The sequence below is a fragment of the Argiope bruennichi genome, chromosome 6 (genome assembly GCF_947563725.1).
Source record: "Argiope bruennichi chromosome 6, qqArgBrue1.1, whole genome shotgun sequence".
In the NCBI taxonomy this organism is placed as follows: Eukaryota; Metazoa; Arthropoda; class Arachnida; order Araneae; family Araneidae; genus Argiope; species Argiope bruennichi.
The window spans coordinates 72,557,708-72,579,866 of NC_079156.1; the positions used below are offsets into that span (position 1 = coordinate 72,557,708).

The 22,159-nt window shown below is 28.9% G+C and overlaps 1 pseudogene; it reads right to left on the reverse strand.

The window, feature by feature from the left end:
• Positions 1-4: 4 nt before the first annotated feature.
• On the reverse strand, positions 5-19,637 carry LOC129972230 (sialin-like; annotated as a pseudogene).
• Between the last annotated feature and the right edge of the window lie 2,522 nt (positions 19,638-22,159).

Sequence of the window (22,159 nt, forward strand, 5' to 3'; positions counted from 1 at the left end):
GTCTTATAATAAAAATAAATACAGAATTTTCTACCTTATAAATCAGCATGTATTAAGAAAGAAAAAGAAAATGATATAGAAAATTTGACATAAAATAAGGATTCGTTATAGAATGATTTTGTTTTTTATGTGTACATTAAAGGCCGTGCTGAAGTGTTTTGTATAAGATACTTACAAACCATTGACAAAAAAATTATGTATAAAAGATTCTCATTTTCCATAAAAAAAAAATTTTAACATTTTCTTTCTAATTTAAAGTTTTTTTAGTTTTATCTGTATTTTCATTGTTAACTTTTCCTCTTAATAAAATTCATCATTTAGTATAATTTTCCTTTTAAGTATAAAATGCCGTCATCGCTTCTTATCTCATATAAATTTTCAAACATTCTCTAACTTTTCAACCCGTTTTTCACCGAAAAACTAACACATTTCACCAAAACGCTAACTTTTTGTTTCCGAAGTGTTGCTTTGTTTCTTTTCTTTTTTCTCAGATCCCCACGGTTGCAGTTCAGCCGACGCAAAGATGTCATAGAGTATTGCTGAAATAAAATAAACTCCTGCAGTGACATAAAAAACTTTATTCCAATTGCTTCTGGTGTTCTATAAAAGAAAGAAATCCTTAGAATGGCAATGTTTTAAGAACTTGCTAGAAATAATTGCTACACTATAGTATTAATTGGTACACAAATACAAAAAGACATTAAGAAATTTCGAAACTATCTATATTGTCAAGAAGTTTATTTATTAGTGGACACTGTCACTATAAAAGTCATCGCCTTGCACTATAGCCTTCTTATCCGTCGTATAACTTTTGAACTGGGTTTTTTTCTGGCGTTACAGACATCATGTTGACCATGCTGCGCCACCAATAGGTAAAATTATATCATTTTCACACATTCATCAAAAGGGATGTGAGAATAAGCTAAACTGGAATCAAAATTTAAATAAATAACTAAAACTTTAAGAACTTTAAAAATGCAAGGAGTTGGACATGAGGTTTCTTATCAAGCAAGAAAGATAATGGAGTGCTAACGTTTGATAAAATTGCAACGCCGGGTTATAAATATGGGCAATTTAGCAATATATGTTCGACAGACATTTGACAATAACATTGCGAACGCAGTGACGGTTATTCACCTATCAACAAATGGGTGTGGTTCAATCTAATGTGCATAATACGTTAAAATAGTATCTGCTTTTCTGCTCGCTCATGAGGGCCAAAGTTGTACATGGGGTTTCATAACTTGAGTAACAACTGTTGGAGGTCTTCGAAGTTTGATATGTACTTTCTGCTACTCTAGTTGAATCGTCACGTTCAAGTTGGATTATTCTCATCGTTGTTCTTCTGCTCTTTCTCTGCTTTGTTGAGTGTTCCCGATTTATAGAACTAGTTTCGAAACCTGTTGATATCATCTCGTTAATGCAAATGCACTTACCCCAGTGACTGTGAATGCTCCAGTCATATTAGGCACAATAATTCCAGTAAGCGAGGATATGCTGTTGGTCAATCCGTATAAGACTCCTATTTAAAAAACATTAAATCAATTAGAAAAACAAATACAGCAAATTAGAACCCATACTAAATTATACAATTAAATAAGTGGATAACATTTAAAAATGCTTATGTCGAATATTAGTGATATTAGAATGATATAAATTTGTTATTTCACTTCGTACTATGTCTTGCATGAAGATAAAACCATTGATAACTAACAGCTTCAAAGCATAAGGATCTCAATATATTAAATTTTCAGAGTAGCTTTTTCGTAAAGAAATTCAATATTCCCTTTAAAAGTTCGAACTTTCAGATACTTGATATGCAAAGATTTAAGTGTAAACACTTAGTTTAACCGATGGATATTAGAAGGATTTGCAAAATGAAATTATTCAGTTGTTGTTTTATTCTTTCAGAGTGATTTATTCTACCGAATAAAGCACATACCTTAGTTATTCACTCAATCACAATAAAGAAGGAATAGAATTTTCCTTGTTCGCAAGGATATTCAGGAATTTCGGTCGATTGCCGTATTTTGCTGAAAGGACCGTTTCGGGTACTTCAGTTTTGAAAGTCAAATTACTATAAATAATTGCCTATATTTCAAATCTTCAGTTTTGGTGGTTTTTAGACATACATAAGCAATGAATGTGGGTTTTGTAATCTTATGTTATGTTTAATCTTACTTGTATTGAATCTTGTTACAATTGTACAGCGAGAGTAGGTTGAAAATGCATGCCTATTTCTCTTTATTATATTACAAAACATAAATGTCATTTTAAGATAATATGTTAATTAAGTATAAAATGGAAATATATATATATATATATATATATATATATATATATATATATATATATATATATATATATATATATATATATATATATATATATATATATATATATATATATATATATATATATATATATATATATATATATATATATATATATATATATATATATAAGCCAAAGTATAAATAATCCTATAAATTTTAAATAATATCTAATGGGGTCAATTCATGTGACGTAAAAGTCACATGTCATGAACTTCTGCGCATGGCATTTAAGTTTCATCCGCACCGCTTTCGTCGACTAGTCTGCCATTAACGTTCTCCGCCAAGTATGAAGCGGATGTTTTGTTTATATTTGAAGTTATAATTTTGAGTCATTTTCTTTCCTCTTATTATGTGTTAAAAGAGGAAATACTGGTGTGCTGATGGATTCTTTAATGCGAAACACAAGAGTGACTGCCGTGTTAAAAGGTTTTCTTATTTTCCTTTCAACAATCCTGACTTGGGTTGTTAGCTTTGGTACAGACTTTTTCAAGCCTTCAAAGTCGGTGATATGCTCCGATCATTTTGAAGAATTCATTCAGTGTGTGTCCATTTATTAAATATAGCTCTTCTAGTAATGTTTTAGTAAATTTCTTCGAAGAAAAAGAAATCGTTAAGCGCTTTGTCGTCAAAAACAATCAAACAAAATCGTGAGTGCATTTCTAATTTACTTTATTCACATTTGATAAAATTTCTGATAATTTTGAATATGCGTAGAAGGTTTTAAATTGTTTACATGAATATTGCATTGCATTTTTCTATAAAATCGTATCTAAATTTAATTAATGTAAGTAAACAAACTCCTGTTGCAAAAATAACAACTGCTATAATGCTAAACTTAGGTGGAAGTGAATAAATTTCTAAAAGATTTATTTAATAAGTGAATCCTTTACTAACTTCTGAAAATCCAATTTTCTTATTGACTGTTATAATATATATATATATAATTGATGTATTTTATTAAAAGTGCTCTTAATTTGATAAATTAAATGCTATATATATATATATATATATATATATATATATATATATATATATATATATATATATATATATATATATATATATAAGTTTTGAAAACACATGTCATTTAATTAAGTATATAAATGCAAGGGAATAGATTATTAAGCAAAATTATATGAATTCTGATTTCAGAAGAATGTACTCTGCTTTTTCCCAGACTAGAGCTTTTCCTGAAATAGTCGACAGGATCAGCAGTTTGCAAAATGAGCAACAAGAACTTCTCTCTAATGGATGTATTAGAACCGAATGATGTTGTAATGGCAGATAAATTCTTCCAAATTGAACAAGAACTACAAAAAAAAAATAGGATATAAAATGAAATGTCCTAAATTTTTAAAGGAGTGCATTCAGTTTAATATTACTGAAAGAATCGATAACTGCAAGATATATAATGTAAGGGTTATAGTAGAAAGAGCTATTTCAAAAATTAAAATATACAAATACTTTGCAGGGGCTTTCCCATTACACATGTTTACACAACGTCACTTCTGAATTTTTTATTACTTGCATGTTGTGTAACTTTCAAAAACCATTAATTAACGTCAAAGAATTTTGAAACTTAAAGTTTTTTTATATTTTAGTAATTCATGTTATTCAGTTATTGCTGGGTAATGAAGTCTAATAACAAAAGAGCAAAATGGATGGCTCCAGAAAGCATTATTACTAGTTTTGTAATTACATTTGCAGATTTGTGATGGATTCAAAGTGAATTTATATCAAACAACTTTTCTATCATTAAAAAGGAAATGTCAATAGTTTATTGTATTTAAACTATTACAAACTATTTATTATAATGAAATTGACTGTTATCATAATATCATGTTATACCATTGTGTACCTCAGTGATTTCTGTTTTAATAAATACAGGTCTTTTCATTGAAATTCAATTTCCATATCAGCATTTATTATATAATTTGTATTCCCAACTTTATTGCTACATGCATGTTTCATTCTTTTTTTTTTCTATTTCTTTAACATATCAATTTTGAATTATAATATTCTGTAAAAGCATAAAATTGTTTCTTCCAACTCCTCTTATATATATATATATATATATATATATATATATATATATATATATATATATATATATATATATATATATATATATATATATATATATATATATATATATATATATATATATATATATATATATATATATATATATATATATACACAAAAGTATTAGAATCAAGTTAATAGGAAAAATAAAAAATCAAATAAAAATTAAACCAAAAAAATTATAAAAAATATATATAAAAAAAAAGAATCCGGCCTGAAGACTTTTTCAAGGGTCACCCTCAGGCAGGGATTAAAAGAAAGGGATTTTTTCTGTGAGGAAATACAGACATTGTCTAATAACTATTCCTTGTGACCCGAAAATCCCCTGAAATTATGCTCAAGAGATATACCATTTTAACAGAAAGGAAAACAAAACAACAAATTAGAAGAAATTAACCACAACAAAGTAAAAATACAATAATAAAAATAACAATAAAAACAAAAAATAGCACTAAAACTAAAAATTAAAAACGAAAAGGCCAGTACATACCATCAACAGTCAAGGAAACTTTAAACTATCGATTGTGATTCCCTGTTTTTTAAAAACTAACGGTAAATTATGTAAACAGATGTAGGTACCCAGCGCCATCTATTGAGTGATCCAATATGCAAGGAAAGTTGTATTTTTATTTAAGCCAAAGGATTAATCCCAAACCATACCTTGTTTAATTAAAAAATTGACATTACAGTAATTTCTAGGAAATTCATTTTTAATTAAAATTTTAAGGAGGAATTTTGTTCTAAATACTATGAAGTTCTTTTTTGGTTTTAGTTTAAATAGGTTATAAATTTTAGTTGCGATTTCGAAACGGTTTTGTTTCGTTTTCAAACTTTTTCTTACTTAAGATTGGTTATATATATATATATATATATATATATATATATATATATATATATATATATATATATATATATATATATATATATATATATATATATATATATATATATATATATATATATATGACCTTATTCTTGTTTATTAAATTTACAGTATTGTATGTTTTTGTTTAATTTTATGATATTCATTCTATGTAATTTTTATCGATGTAACTTTAGCATTTAAAAAAATCTCTTAAATGTTCTGCTTTAAAAATGTATTGTTCAACATTATGTGATAAAAAAAACTGTTGTTTAGTATCTAGGATGTTTCTGTTGAATAAAATATATTTCATTATTTACATTGACATTCTTTGTGTTTATATTCTTTCTAAGTGTCTAGAAAAATAAATGTTGATAAATAGTAAATAGTTTTTTGAATTAGTGAGTACATTAATACATCCATTTGATCATATTTTTTCAAATAATTATCATATATATTTTATCTATATATTTTTTTGTAATGTGTAAATAAAAATTATGAAAATATGATTTTGTTTGTTTTCTTTTAATGATTTCTACAAATTAAAATGAAATAACTGATTAAAAAAAAGGTATCTATACCTTTTATATTTCATATTTTGAAATTGTAAAAATAATTTATTTAATATATACTAATTTGAGTTTCAGGTTCTTTCCTCTGAGCAAACTGAAAACATCGAAGTCTCAATATTAATAAAAATCATTACATAAGAAAAAAAATGTAATAATTTTATTAGTAAGCTTTAAAATATTATCTAAGAGTAATAATTATTTTTAAAAAGAATTATATTCACAACATTCAATAATATTTAAATAATATGTATAAAAAGAACATATGTATTTATTCAAAAACACTGCCATAGTCATTTGTCAAAATGTATCCTTTGGATGAAAAAGGAAAAAAAAGGGATATGAAAAAGGAAAGAATAAAGCAGTACCAAACGAATTAAAAAGCAATATTAATTAATTATTCAAAAACAATTCCATTGAAAATACTAATTAAAATATTAATATAAGAGCTAACATTATATAATTACGAATATTTGGAGGAAATAATTCAAAATAATATCTTTTTTAAAAAAATCAGAAGTCTTTAATAATTGATCGGCTAGCTTAACATTTACTAAACAATGTTTTCATCAACGTTATCGGCAGACTTCCCGACATGCGCAGAACGGTTGAAAATTGAACAGAAGCGGTTTGTTTGGTACTTGACACATGACCGTGAATTGACCCCATTACCGCTGAGCATTACTTTATTTCATATAAAATTGTTGAATGTTATTCTTACCTGCCAATGGTGGATACATATCAACGTGAGTGACATTATATCCAGAACACTTAAAGCCATTCACGTACAATAATAATGAGTAGAGGATTATGATCACCGACGCCTGACACCCTGAAACAGTGATAGCAAGAACACAAATACCTGATCCCACCATGGCTGTAAATAGAAATTGACTATATTATAAATAAATTTTTTAATAAAAATTATCAATTTATATAAATCAGACACGCATAGATCGAAAAACATTTTCAAAAATGTTTCATGTCATGGATTTCGAAATGTTTCTATTAACAGATATTGTGTTGATATTTTAAAGTTAGTTTTCTTGTTTGTTATGAAGCAAAAGCCAATACTGATCAAGCTACGCCAAGGTACATAGATGTAGCTTTTATTAAAAAAATCATTCGTACTTTTCCTATCCAAAAACTTAGTTTTCAATTTATTCTGAATAATGTTGGCAAAAATTCCGACGGTGTCATTTAAGAAGGTCGAAGCATTTTTAGTTTAATCTGCTACATTGCATAAAATAAAAATTATTATTTTCATACCTGTTTAGTAAAAACAGTTTTAGAATAATTGATGAAAAGTAGTTTTGATTGAAACAAACCTATTGATTGAAATATTTTGCGAACTGTCGTGACACTCAGCGTCTTGGAGCTTATGAGTTTGTCCGCAACATAAGATGACATCATTCCGCCCAATGCCTCCAAGATGTTTGGCAAACCAGTTAATAGACCACTCTGTCAAGGAGATACAAACAAAAAGATATATGGTCAAACAATTTGCTGAAAACATTAACAAGCGTCAGCATAATATAATAATAATAAAGATAAGATTTCATTTTGTAGTTTTCATTAGCAACACTGCTTTGACTTCAGTCTGTTAGCTACGCATTCGCTGTTGATTTTCATTCAAGATCTAAAACTAAATAAAATAAATTATCTTTGTAAAGTATTTTATCCGTCAAATGTGAAGCGCGTTTCATCCCTTTAAAGAAAGAACCAATATAGGATAAAATAGGATAGTTAGAAAGAGTCTAATTGTGTTCATAGGAAAAATAGGAGTCAACAAAATGAAAAAAAAATCTTTCGTGAATTTTCTGAGAAATATACAGGTGTTCACAATGAATGCAGAATTGGCCGGTTATCTATGTTTTCCGATGAACTTCTTGAATTATCTCACGATTTCATAGAAGCAAATGAGTGCCTAAGAATTAAGATAATTGCATGAGAGAAAACTGGAAATGTCTGAGGTAATTCTTTATGAAATGGTGTTGAAAGCAGCATCAAGTGATAGCGTTTTGCTATTCTAGGATGTAAGCATCATATCTGAATTAACATATGTGGCAATAAATAACAATAAATATGTAAAATGAAAGTAAATATGTAATGGCAATAAATATGTAAAATGGCAGTAAATATGTAAAAAATAAAACATGCACCAATAAATAATATATAATCAATATTTTATTAAATAAAGAAGTTTTTAATAAAACTTAGATATTGCATTCTTTCGGAACATTATATCATGTTTTTATGTGGGAATCATCATACAGTATTAAAAGAAACAAAATAGTTGAAGTATATTTTAAAAGAAATTATAAATGAAGTTTTTTTAAACTAAACTCAATAAACTCATATTTCAATCAAATTCATTTGCATTTGTTCAAATTTCACCTTGCAGTGTAAACGTGGAGTCATAGTGACTCCACATGATCAACAATCAAGATCTCATTGGCGCACAAAAGGCTTCTGGTTAACGTGATATCGTATATAGCGGCTGAGGATTCAGCCGTTTGATATTAGAGTACTGCAGTGGAAATGATGACAAACAAAAAGACTCCAAAGATTGGGTCCGACAAAAGGAACGGTTTAATTTAAACACAATTTATTAAGAGGAAATAAAATTAAACACATGATGAACTATTTACAGATATGATGGAAAAACTTATAAATATATAGACGGCCATTACAGGACACGAGACCAGGCACCGAACCATATTTCAAATATAATGACAAGCATTTATATCATGTCTTGATTCTTATATTTTCATATTAGCTACGGTTACCGGGTTAAATAAATCTCAGATACGATACCGATTAAATAGTTATATGTTTAATGTCAAGTGAAGTGATTTACTCAAACTAATGACGTACAATAGCAGGTTCAAAATGCATTGCATCATTTTAGAATAAAGTACGGGAGACAAAAGAATTTGGAATTTAGAACCATACTGCCGAAATTTCCTAACAATGGCACAATGGCCCTAGATATTCAATATTGTTGTTGTAACTTTATTATATCATAATGAAGTTCAATACGATATCGTAAAAATATCTTTAATTAATTTTGTTAATAATATTTTCGTGTGAATAAGGAAAGCAGAAAGTCCTCCATTAAGATTTGAACGGATAATACTGAACTGAATTTGCAGGAATTAGGCTTAGGCTCAACGGAATTCATTCAGTTTTCGGAATGCCAAAAAAATGTGGTGAAACGGTATGCGACGATCATTGCTACTTTAAAGCAGGAAATTATTATAAGAAATTTCATGTGAATCAGATACTTGTGTTAGTCTGTTATTTCGAAGATGCATCAAAAGGCTGTTCGATTACTTTTGTAAATCCTTAAAAATAACTGCTCTTTATTAATGATTCCTTTGTTTGTAATATATTGTACAAAATGATATAACTATCTTTTTTTGGTGGAAATAAAATTTGATGGATTTCATAATCAGATGATCAAAGCAAGGTATTAAGCGTAATGATATCACAAATCCTGCACTGTAATATCTCTAGAATTTTGGATTTGTCATTTTATCTTATCACATTTGTCTATTCCTGACATCTATTGTGCTGCCATCTATTATCGTTCTGCTGAAACTTTTCATAACTTCTACATAACGCTAATGAAATAAATGGAAAAAAATGAGGAATAGTAACTCATTATTTTTTTATACTTAAAATTGTGTAAAAATAAGTAAATGTCAAAATATAAAAGTCTAATTTTTAATGGAATATTACCGCTTCTACACTGTAGTGCAAGACTCCAGAGAGATACGAGGGTAGTTCTGTCATTAGGACTGCTACTCCGAAATATGATCCAATGTTGGCAAACAGGACACCATACAATGGTGCAGAAGTGAACATTTTTTTCCATGGTATGTCAAGATCCTGCAAGAATTAAAATTACGAGTAGAAATATTTCTTTACAGATTTCATGGAAGGTTACATTTAGTTTTGAAAACAAAATGAATCACTCTCTCTCTATAAAAAGAAATGGTTAAAATAAAATAGCGATATTCCTTACTAACATTTCATTGGTAAGATCTGAGAGAATTCCGTATTACAGACAATATTTGGTGATATTTCCTGAGATTTATTCTTTTTTTTTTTCAAATAAATGATTTGTAATTTTTACATATTTAAATTTTAAATATTTTTATCTATCAGGGAGTATTTTGTTTTATTTTGCCACTTTTCCGACGAATTTTAAAAAATAAAAACAAGTTACTTTTTTTTTATTTAGATATGTTTAACCCATTTTTGGAATAACATTTCAATTTTGCATTTAATCTTTATTTTGAGAAATTTTGTAATATATTTTTCCGTATAAAATTATAATTAATTTTAATTACTATTTATCTACAGAGTTTCCGAAAATTCTTAGACTTTTTAGACTAAAGTAACATAAAGTTTTATAATAATGCAATATTTATTTTTATGATAGCACTATCTTTCCAACTATATAAAGTAATTGAAACACTGAATTAATAGAATGCAATTTTTCTTTATTTTAATTCCGTCTTTTCTCCTTATTAAATTCGTTTAATTCGTAATAAATGAAAAAAGTCCTTGCACTTACTGGAACATATATTATTTCTAATTGTTCACATTTTTTTTTGTGAAAATTATTTTTATATTCTACTTTACCTCACATTCATATAAAAAAAATGTTTATTTAGAGGGCTTCAGCTTAACTACTTGAATAGCTACTGAAATTATTTAAAATTTTAATTAAAAGTATAGTTAAAGTAAAGTTTGTACATCTCACCTTTTGCAATAGTTGATTCTCCTCTGATTCATAAATAAGGAATAATTCCTCTTTAGAAATTATTGGATGCTCATCGGGTGTTTCGTATATAAATATAACCCAGAGTACATACCAAAAACACCCAATAGCACCTAAAAATATAGACATTAAAGTATTCGCATGATTTCATCGTGAAAAACATATAAATATTAATTAGAAATAAAAAAATCAACAAAATCTGTGCTTAAAATTCCGGCTAAGAAGAATTTTACTCACTATTTTGATATGAGAACGATTACCATGAAGATTGGTATAAGATAATACTATGAAATTCTCGATGGTATGCATTTTTAATTTAATCCTGTTGATGTATATACAACTTATATAACAAAAATGCATTCTACAAGTTCTAAATACATCGTTTCTTCGCACTTCATTTGTTTAAGAGGTTCTTTTGATCCTGACATAATAATTTTAAACAAACTGCTTCATCATTTTGAATTTATTCTGATTCCACACTATTCATTGACTGATTACCGAAATTGAATCCAAATTGTATTTTGTGAACATACTGGTTGCTAAGTCAAAATATTTTGGAATTTTAGAATATTTTTCAAATGCGATAAAATTATACGAATAATCACAGAATAACTGAAGATTATTATTTGGCTGATTGCATCTAGTTCAAAGTCGTAGATTGAATGTGCTTACAGACATTAAAACTTCTTTCATGAGTATATCCGTGAGAGATGTCTCACGATAAGGCTTTGGCTGGCATGCTCTTCCTGGTGTCATATCCTGTTGCATCTAATTGAAACTCGTAGACTGAATGTGCTTACAGGCATTAAAACTTCATTCATGAAAATATCCGTGAGAGATGTATCACGATAAGGTTTTGGCTGACATGCCCTTCCTGGTGTCATATAATCTCTCTGGTATTTTCACAACCTGCTTATTCCCAAAATCATCTCCCTGTAAATTTTTTCCTCTATTCAAAATTTTGTTTAAAAGGAACCATTCTCAAGTTCCGAAGAAGTGCAGCGATGGAAGCTCTGAGGTATCTGGCAAAAAGATGCTTGAAATCCGTATATATTTTTATCCGAACGCATGAAAAAAATCGGCAGACGCACACAGTAATGACTTTAAAAGAAATACCAAATAAACTGGTTTAATTTACATTCATTCCGTAATGAAACAAATACAAGAATCGTTTTAAACATTATAAGTGACATAACCAGATCTGACAAAGTCTCAAAGTCAGGGGATAAGTAACGACCAGAAAATTATTAAATATGACACATTTTTAATATTTTTTAAAAATTCAAATATAATAGACTATTTAAGGAGCATACCAAACACATAAAAGACCGATGGCCATCCTCCAAGTGCTTCGGATTTTCACAGTAGCCCAGATGCAGACAAAGAAACCACAGTCCCTATGGAAGTTCCACTGAACACTGCTGATGAGATTCTACTTCGTTCTAGTTTTGGCGCCCACTGACTGACCATGGTATTGATTGCCGGGTATGTCAAACCCTGAAACGAAAAATTCGGATGTCAGAAATATAAATAAAAAAATATTCTTGATGACATGTTCTAGGAAAAATAAAAGTTGGAATGAAAGTCTTTTCATACTTTGAGAGTTCTAGTGTGCAAAGAAAAAAAGTTTCAAAATCTTAGTAATTTCACAAGCAATAATATGATAAGTATTTAATTAGAAAAAACTCAACATTTAGTATGCTAAACAGATTCTGAATCTACTGTTTTTCTTTTCAAAAACATAGCTGTTTATTTTTGTTACTCGGAGTGATTCACGCATGTACACACTATAAAACAAAATGCTAAATGATTTAAAAATTTTGAAAAACGGGTTGCATAATTTACAATAGGAACCAAATAATAGAAAATTTGCAATAGAAACAAAATAATCATTTTATCCACGAAGGAATAGGTGATGATAAGGTCGCTCTATTCAGATCCAAAATGAGTATTTATACACTTCCTGGCCAATGATGACCGATCACTTACTATTTTAGATGTTTTGTTAAACATCTAGAAAAATACAGATGGAATTACCATGAAACTTCAGGAGTGTAAACAACATAGTAGACATCATACATTTCTGCAATTTTTCCCCCGAAACCCTATAGGAGATCATAATTAAGTTGAAGAAAAAAAAATCTTTTGGATAATTGCACAAAAACTAATGAAACAAAAGTTTCCAAAGTATAGCACATGATTAAGAAAGAATTTGTAACAAAACGTGCTCCTTTTTATGAGAATGGCACGTATACTCGCGGAGAAATTAGGGTTTTCATAAAAATAATCCCAAATTTCACCAAGAATTATTGTTTATAATTTGCAAATTGTGCATAATGCATTAGCAGAGTGTTTGAAGCAACTTTATTTATTCTATAAATGTTAAACATCTGTAGATAAGTCTTATTTCAATTTTGTTTTTATTAAAAAGATCTTGTATACCGCAGTGGATGTTTTTCCCCTTACAGCAATGTAGTAGTGAAGTCGTAAATGGAATTGCCATTTATTTCTTGCTGCTGACGTAGAAAAAAGATATGAAAGATAAAGCTGTAGCTTAAATAAAAAACTTTCTGAAGTCCCTGAATCGTCATTATCACCACTCTCATCTGCGTCTGTTAGCTCTTGTTACATTTAAGTATTGCATTAAACATTCTTAAAGATTCAATCAACCTTATGTCCAATACATAAACATTTTAAAATTAAAAAAAGTATTAAAGACTAGGTCGTTGCTTTGCAGAAAAGAGAGAAAATAGTAAATGATTAATGGATGCAATGGATTTTTATGCATCACACACATATAGCATAAAATTATCAGACTAATTTTAAAGAGCTGTGACAAAAGGGAACACATTACTAAGCTTGCGGTAATTGTAATTAGCAAACTTCAAAGAGGCAAAATGCCAATACTATCATTGATATCAATATAAAAGATATTTTTAATGATCTCGTGTATAAAACTATACATTATTATATTATAATTCATGACGATCTAATTGAAACAATACATATCGACTACATAGACATTCAAGATGCTTTGAGATTTACAATGGTGTCTCAATTCTCAGATACAATACTTGGATTAGCACAGTCAAATTGAACATGCTCATCATATTTGTTGATATCGATTTGATATAAAACTAATTCAATGGGAATTTATTCAAACAACAATTTTATTTTGTAATTTTTCAGAGTGTGAGTAAGCGTATTTGACCAAATGTTTTAGTTTAACCCCACAGATCCTTTCAAGTTCTGTGAGGTAAGATAAAACATTTATTTACTTGCTGTTATTGATGCTGCCTGTCAGTCTCTCATTGTTAGTGACATTTTTTTATTAACTTCAAGTTTCTAATTCTTTCACATCTAAAATGACTGTCAGATTAGATTTTGTGATTTTCTTTTCTCTAAAAAGGATTAAAAAAGCATCATTGGATATTTATGAATTTTTCTATGATTGTCAAGATCCAGTACAAATAGGAAACTGGTATAGTTCACTTCCACAAAATGCGTCTAAGGTCAATTTCCAGTAATGGTAAAAATGTTAAAATCCCACAATATAGTACAGTGAATTTTGGTGATTGATAAAGAACGGTTTATAATTAACTATAAATAAATCGCATGTAAAGGGCCGTATTATTATAAGAAAAAGTACTCTCCTTTTTGTCTTATTAAATTCCTATTTTTTATGGGAGGCTCGTATTATATTCTTCGCTGGCAATGTAACTTAATTCGAATGAACGAAGAGATGAAATTTATAATTTCATTAAAGGAAAAAATAATTATTGAAGTCTTCGGATAAAAGTTAATTTTATTTAATAAGATTAAACTTCTTTTTAAAAAAATTGAATGTGAGTTATTTTGAGACTTTTCTTATTTTTTAAACCTTGGTTAGAATTTCAATCACCAAAGGAGATGCTTAACTTCAACAGGTGTAACTTACATTGTAATTCTTAACTTGTCTAACTGGCAAACGAAACTTTGATATAACGGCCCACGCTACTAACCGGATAAAGAAAAAACGCCACTCCCAGGCTGAATAATCATATTAAAGTTAATGCTTTATTAAGTTGCGAATACATTGAATTACTACAGTTATCATTCAGAAAAACTTCGACTATTTTGGAAGAATACAGCTAGATATACAAAAATAAACTATCAATCTAAAAATATATCAAAATCTCTGTTATTGCAATTTTGGAAAGTAAGATTCATTTTTTTTTTCAAACGTTCCTTAGATTCATTCTAACTTACCTCTCCTACCCCTTCAAGAGCTCTAACAATGATGAAAGGAATAATTCCCCATCTTACAGCTACCGGTGTCAATAGCGTCAAAATGGACGTGACGCCTATGCCGCTGCCAAACATAAGCTTGGCACCAAATCTTTTAGCGAAGTAGCCGCCTGTGAGCACAGTAATGAAGTAAGCATAGAAGAAGGAACTCATGATCATTCCTTGTGTCTTCGCATCCCAATTATATTTCTCTCCCTATCAAAGAAAAAAAAAGGATAAAAATTTTTTAAAAAATTAAATTTGCTATCGCAAATTTCATGTTATGATGTGAAAGCATTTTTTAAGTCACAGTGTATCAATCCGACAAAATTCCGATTGAAACGCATGAATTAATTGAATTAGCTTTCTGCAGATTAAAAAGTGCATAGATTATAAAACGATAGCTGGTGTGAAAATCCTACAACTGCCTTAATGATTGGTAAAAACACGCAATTGAATATTTTTGGTTTTTACCTATTTTATTTGGTGACTCCATAGAATTTTAAAAGATTATTTTAGATAGTATATCAAATTAAATTAAAAATTTTATACTGACTTTCCTGCACTAGATAATAGCATTTGCCAAATTTCACTATCAACATTTAAAAAGATTTGATATCAAGCTGAATTTAGCAAAATTCATGAATTAATCTACTCAAGCTTTCAATTCTTCTTACATACTTTTTATATCTTTTAGCACTGAAGAAAGTATTCAAAGTATGTTGTTTAGAAGAAAAGGTTGCATTTCATATTCGTTTGGACGCGAAGGTTTGTAAATTTTAAATTTAGCTATTCAATTTTCAATATTTAGAGAAAAAATTTCTTTAAAGTATTGATTTTTCAGTTGACGAAAATCTTAAATGTACGTTTTTATTTCCTCATAGTTCTGAACTACAAATTATCACTTGACATAGATATACCAATACTTGCAAATAATTGCACGGGAAAGAAATGAAATAATAAGATAAAAATACATGGAATACATTTTTATAAATGAAGTCAGAATGAATGTGTAAAAAGAGCACAGATCTCTCATTTACTGTTTTCTTCATACTACTTCATCTTTTGATGGTCTTTCTCAACTGACAGTAGATGAATTGGGGAAAATTCTTATTTATATAGTTGAATTATACACCAAAGATGCCATTACCTTCCTTGTTATACACATTTTCCCGTCATGCTTCATATATCAAAGTACTTATATTAAATCCTATTTCACTATTCATATCGCCGACGTCCTAGAAGACATTCTACTTAATAAAATTCTCCAAAGTAAGAAAGCATAGAGTCATTTGGGGAGGAGAATAAATTTAATTAATTTTCAAAGATATTTATTTATTGGTCTCCCACAAGTGGAAAGTGAAAGTTGATTCCTTTGTCAGAGGGATTTCAAATGTGATCCAAAAGTGTAGGTGGATAATTGATACTGGCGGCATAGATGATCATGGTAATTCTGGAAAGGGTTTAGATTTTGCTATTCTTTTTAATAATTGTGACAGGATCCAAGCTTGGTAATTGATCCTGGCAGAGGATCAGATCGTTGGTATGAATCTTTCCAGCGTGCACATAATGGAGAGATTTTTTATGCTAATTTTTGATTGAAATGAACCCATCCTGAAAAGCATTATAAATACCCTGTAATTATATATATAGTTAGGTCGATTAGTGAATATGCTGAATAGTTAATGTTACTTCAGTATCTCACCCCGTTTAAATGATACAAGAGCTTGTTTAGAATGAATCTCGTGTTTTTCACTTGTGATTTGATGATGAGAAAAACACATGCAATGCACCAATACTTTAAATTTCGATCTACCCCGCAAAGCCAAAATATGTCTTTTAACTTGTAATGTTTAATTTAAGGTATACAAGATCAACATTCTTGGCAGATGTAGAATTAAGACTAGAATTCGCAATCTTCTTATCCATTAAACCGAAACTTTACTATAAAACCATCACAATCCCCAAAAAATAGAGAAGAGAGGTTGATTTAGGAATTGGCTTTGATCTTATGAGCACTGACCGCCCGATATGGTACCATTAGACAGGGCCTGATTCAATCACTTTGGGGTGTTTAAAGGAGTTTAAGGGGTGAAATGTATTTCTCAACGAGGTACACCTTTCTCTTCGTTAAACTCATTTATCCGACTCAAAGCGCATGAGCCTGGCCCCTGTCGAACGGAGCCATATCGGGTGATCAGGGTTCATAGGGTTAATATGGAATACACTCAAGACCAACTGCATCTGCATATTCTAAATTTTTACATAAATAAAGTTTCTTTATTAATTTAGTATAAAATATTCTCAGGTTTTAAATGACTTTCAATTCACAATATTAAATGCATACCGATCTTAAACAATGAAACATTCAAATGATGAAATGTATTTGTTGAAACCATACTTACCAAGGAATTGCTCTGATCCATCATTGAATCGTTACTGCTTCCCATAAGATCCGGGCATTCATCTCTGGAGCTGTTAAATACTTTGGTGTTTCCTTCTGTGTTATTCACCATGGCAACCATAGCCACACTTAGGTTCGCCCGTAAGGCGTAGACATTGACAAGACCAAAAAATCCCAAGAAAGCAACAATGAATCTCTTTGGTATGTAGCACCTTCTGGGCTCTTAAAACGAAATGATTTCAATATATCAAGATAATAGAATTTTGATAGCTTGAATTTTGAAGATGAATAATATTCAATTATTGTTTCTTTATTTAGGACACCACTGATAATTATCATGTATTTTTTCTTAGCTCTAAGAGTTGCTTATAAGACATCCCTACTACTAATAAAAGTAAATGTATATTATATTTCTCTGTTTGTTGTCTATCTATCTGCTTGTCTATTGACGGTGTACAGGAGAAACCGTTTGATTTTGAAGCCCGAATTTTGACTCAGGTATACTTTCAGGGGTGAGAAATAAACATCTTAGAGTCTTTTTTAATTTTTTTAATTAATTAAAAATTAGGCAAAAGCTAGGCATGTTTAGTCAGTAACTTCTAAGAACATCATAGCGAAAAATAAATTAAAAATGCTTTAAAATTAAAAAAAATATATTTTTTTACAATTTATTATTTTAATTATCACTTCATATTCCTTCTTATTTAAATGAAATTTCAAAAACATTATTATCTATGATTTATAAAAATAATTTTCAATATTGCAATGAAACTGAAATAGTGTTCATTTTTTGTACAAACATTTCATTGCTTTTTGTTATATGCTTGAATTATTATTTCTGTTCCATGTTTCTTCTTCATTTCATTATTTCTTTTGTGAAATCTGCAAAGTTCACCAAGATGTCAAATATATTAGGAAATATATCCGGTAGGATAAAAAAAAAATTCTGTAATTCTTTCCATCCTCATGTTCTGATTCAGCTAACATGTTTCTGAACTAAGATCTGCCACAATTTTGTACGTTATTAGCTGCCTTTGAGTATCAGTTGATTCGCCCGGAGTAATCATTATTAAAAAGTTCATTTCCTTCCCCAGAAAAATATTTTCAACCTTCCGATTTTGGTAAATATTTAACTTATATTGTTTCAAACTTTTATTTTAAAATGGAGGCATTTAAAAAAATTTCCTCCATTGCTTGATTCTGTACTTTATTTGGTTAATTAATTTATTTCTTTAATTAATAGTTAAATGATAAACTAAGACACACCATTTTGTTTGAGATAAGAAACTGAAACACTAAGTTTCTGTCTTATCGAAAAATTTGTCAGAACTTATGCCAACCTACATAATTTCATACAAAGATTAATGAATTTGGGGGGAAGTGTAGTTCCCATGGCTCTAGAAAAGGTTAAATTAAATTACTTAATATATATTACCTCATCATCTCAAATTAATTAATAAAGTGAATAAATCTATTCGAATTAATTAATATAAAATAATAAATCTACTCAAATTCATTAATATAAAAAATAAATCTACTCAAATTAATTAATATGAAATAATAAATATACTCAAATTAATTAATATAAACGAAGGCATCGCCTCAAATTGATTAATATACATATGTTCAATTCAAAACAATAGATATATCATTAGATATTAACCAATTAATTAATAGATTATCTACAATTGGAAATAATAAATTTTCCTAAGTATTAATTAATTGGCTGTCTATTTTGAAGGAATTCTTGTGAAAATACAGTAAATAGAAGATGCAAAACAATGCCGATCTCTTCAATTTACACAAGTACACCCACGCACACTCAATTGACTTCAATCTTGCAAGATTTGCTTCTTGTGAATACAATTAAAACATTATGTTTATCACTTAGAATCCTTCATGTAATAATTGTTCAATGAGTGTACATTTAAGACATATACAGAATAATCAAGCGTTCATACACATATATATTTATTTACATTAAAAAGTAAAATACTTTAGATAATTACAAAAAGTAATTAATAATTATAAAAAAATACTTTACTTTCTGTGTCATACTTTTCAGGAACTGTGACGTCCAAGACTTGCATTCTTATCAGAGAAAAGTATTCGGTTTTCTATTGACAAATGAGCATAAAGGATGTAAACAAAAAATGCTTTCGTAGACGTAATCCCATCGAAAATAAATGCTGAAACGTTACTTTAAAGGAGCTCTATAATACTGATTGTGTGAAAGCAATTTTGAGGTTTTGTTTAATTAATTAAAACACCTTTATAATGAGAACTCGTATTTTTTTAGCTCACATGAGAAGCTGCATTTGTGTTTAAAATTGAAGACGAAAGAAAGCTCCTACTGTCTCCTAAGAGCTGTGTAGAAATTTTTTTTATTGTGCTTCTTAATAGAGATAAGAGGTTCTATAAAATTATGCCTTTGATAAAAGTATAAGTATAAAAATGGCTGGTATTCAGCTGTCTATTTGCACTTCATTTTTATGAGCTAGATTCATTGTACAGTTTTTAAATGCCGATCTAAAATCTGAACATCGATGCATGCATATTATTTAAACAGTTGTAAAAAAGAACATAACGAGTTTGTTTCTTCGAATTTGAAATGAATTTTCACAAAAGTATAGTAATTGATTTTAATCATACTGCTTAAATAATACATTTTTCTGTCGTTAGTCACTAACTATTTTAACTTTACGTCGCCTTAATAAAGCTTCCGTCTTGTACTTTCAACTCCCTAACTATTAACACTATATGTTGGCTACTAAATTCTATAACACTCCAATTAATATAATTTGTTCTCAATTTTTGTAATTGGAAAATTTCTGTAAAGTGATTTTCATTTACAGAAAGTAAAATTTTAAATAAATCTTAAAGACAAAATTCAAAATAATTACAGTCAAAGAGCGTCGAGGATTTTCTGCAAATGAAATCTGTAAGCAATTTAAATGCTGTGCGTTTAATATAGCATTTATATTAGATAGATGAAGGGTTTATTGTATACCAATGTCTATTAACTATTAAACTATTATTAACTAACCAAGACATTTTCAACAGATATTTAGAAAAAAAAATGGTGATCAAAAATATTCGTGAAATATATTAATAAAAGGAAATTGTTGTGAGAATTTTTTTTGGCTACCTAAGCACATGTTTCCTCGCTTACAAACATTTGTAATGTTGTTAATTCCTCGCTATACAGTGAAACAGGAAACTAGATGGAAAAAAAAATCACAAATTATGACACGTATTTCTATGTAAAAGCACGAAATAAAACGTATAATGTGAACATCTTTTTCTAAATATTTATTAAATATATTCAAAAAACTTTAATAAAAATATAGTTAATGTTTCTTCATCTGCATTTTCCGCTAATCCAAGATCCTTGAACAATCTATTGTCTCACGTACTTTGCCTGCACTTATTCCTTAAAAAATCGCCATCAACGGGTAAAATAATTATTATTTTCACCAAATGATCCACATTATAATGAATTTTGAAATTATAATCTGGCTACTAGTAAAATGAAAAGCACTCTAAAATTATTAAAATTAGTTTTTTCTTATTTCAAAGAAGAACACGATTTAATGTGGTTCTTATAATTATTCAATGCTATGTCATTACAAGCTTTACTCAAAGTTTATATTTTTATTCTAATATGGTGAACTACGGAGAAGTCTTTAATTCTAATTTTTTCATCAATCAGCTACTGTTGGTGGAGATGGGAGACCAGTATTTGGTGGAATCGGTGGACCATTAGGTTAGAGCAACTGATGGATTCTGGGATCATTAGGTCTGGGAGGAGGAGCTAGAGTAACTGGTAAATTTGGTTGTCCTGAGCACTTGAATTATCGAGTGAACCAGGAAGATTAGGAAATGTAAGCAGACGAGCAGGATCCGGTATTGACGGAGTCTCTGGAAGTGTTAGTTGATTAGGTGTAACAATTGTAGAGTTGATTAAGCTTCATTTCAAATTCGTATTCATATTTCAATTAGCAAGTAGATCATTCAAAAAGCTCTTACCTGTCAGAAAGGAATTAGAGGCAACGATTGTATTTTCCACATTTTATTTCAAAAGCAGGTAGCACATTTACACAGGAACAAAGCGCACGAAGACGAAAGCAACAGAACTAGACATCATATTATACAAATAGAGACTGACTCAAAATAAACAAAAACCATGAGAAGCGCACAGGGCCATCGGAAGGAAAAATCTTGAACTTCACGGTTGCAAATAAAGTTTTAACAATAGTCAATTACTGTTGGTGGAACCGGAGTACAAGAAGCTGAAGGAATCGATAGACCATCTGATTCGGAAGGAGCCAAAGAAACTAGTGGGTACGGTGATCCTGGGAGTCCTGAAGGACCCGAAGGATTCGAAGGTACTGGGAGAGAAGCAGGAATTGATGGCGTCGGAGCTGGCGGATTCTCTGGAGGTGCTGGCGGAACAGGTATAACAGTTGTAAAGTCAATTACTGTTAATGGAGTCAGAAGACCAGAAGATAGCAGTGTAGTTGGGGGTTTTGTTCCTAGAGGAGTTGTAATGGGGAGTATTTAATGACTAGGAAGAGCTTGAGGACTTTACGGACCGGTTGCACGGAGCTTTGGGAACAGGTGGTGAATTAATTAAATAGTTAAATGTTTACTATAAAAAGCCATGTTTCCAAGATGCAAGTTCCAATGAATTTCTTTTGTAAATTGAATGCAAAATGTTTATAAATAATCTAAATTGGTTAAATGAGAGATTTTAATTGAATTTACACGCAAAAATTGTGTATTTACATTTCTGAAGTACTTAGATACAGAAACATTAAACTTAAATGATACTGTTGAAAAAAA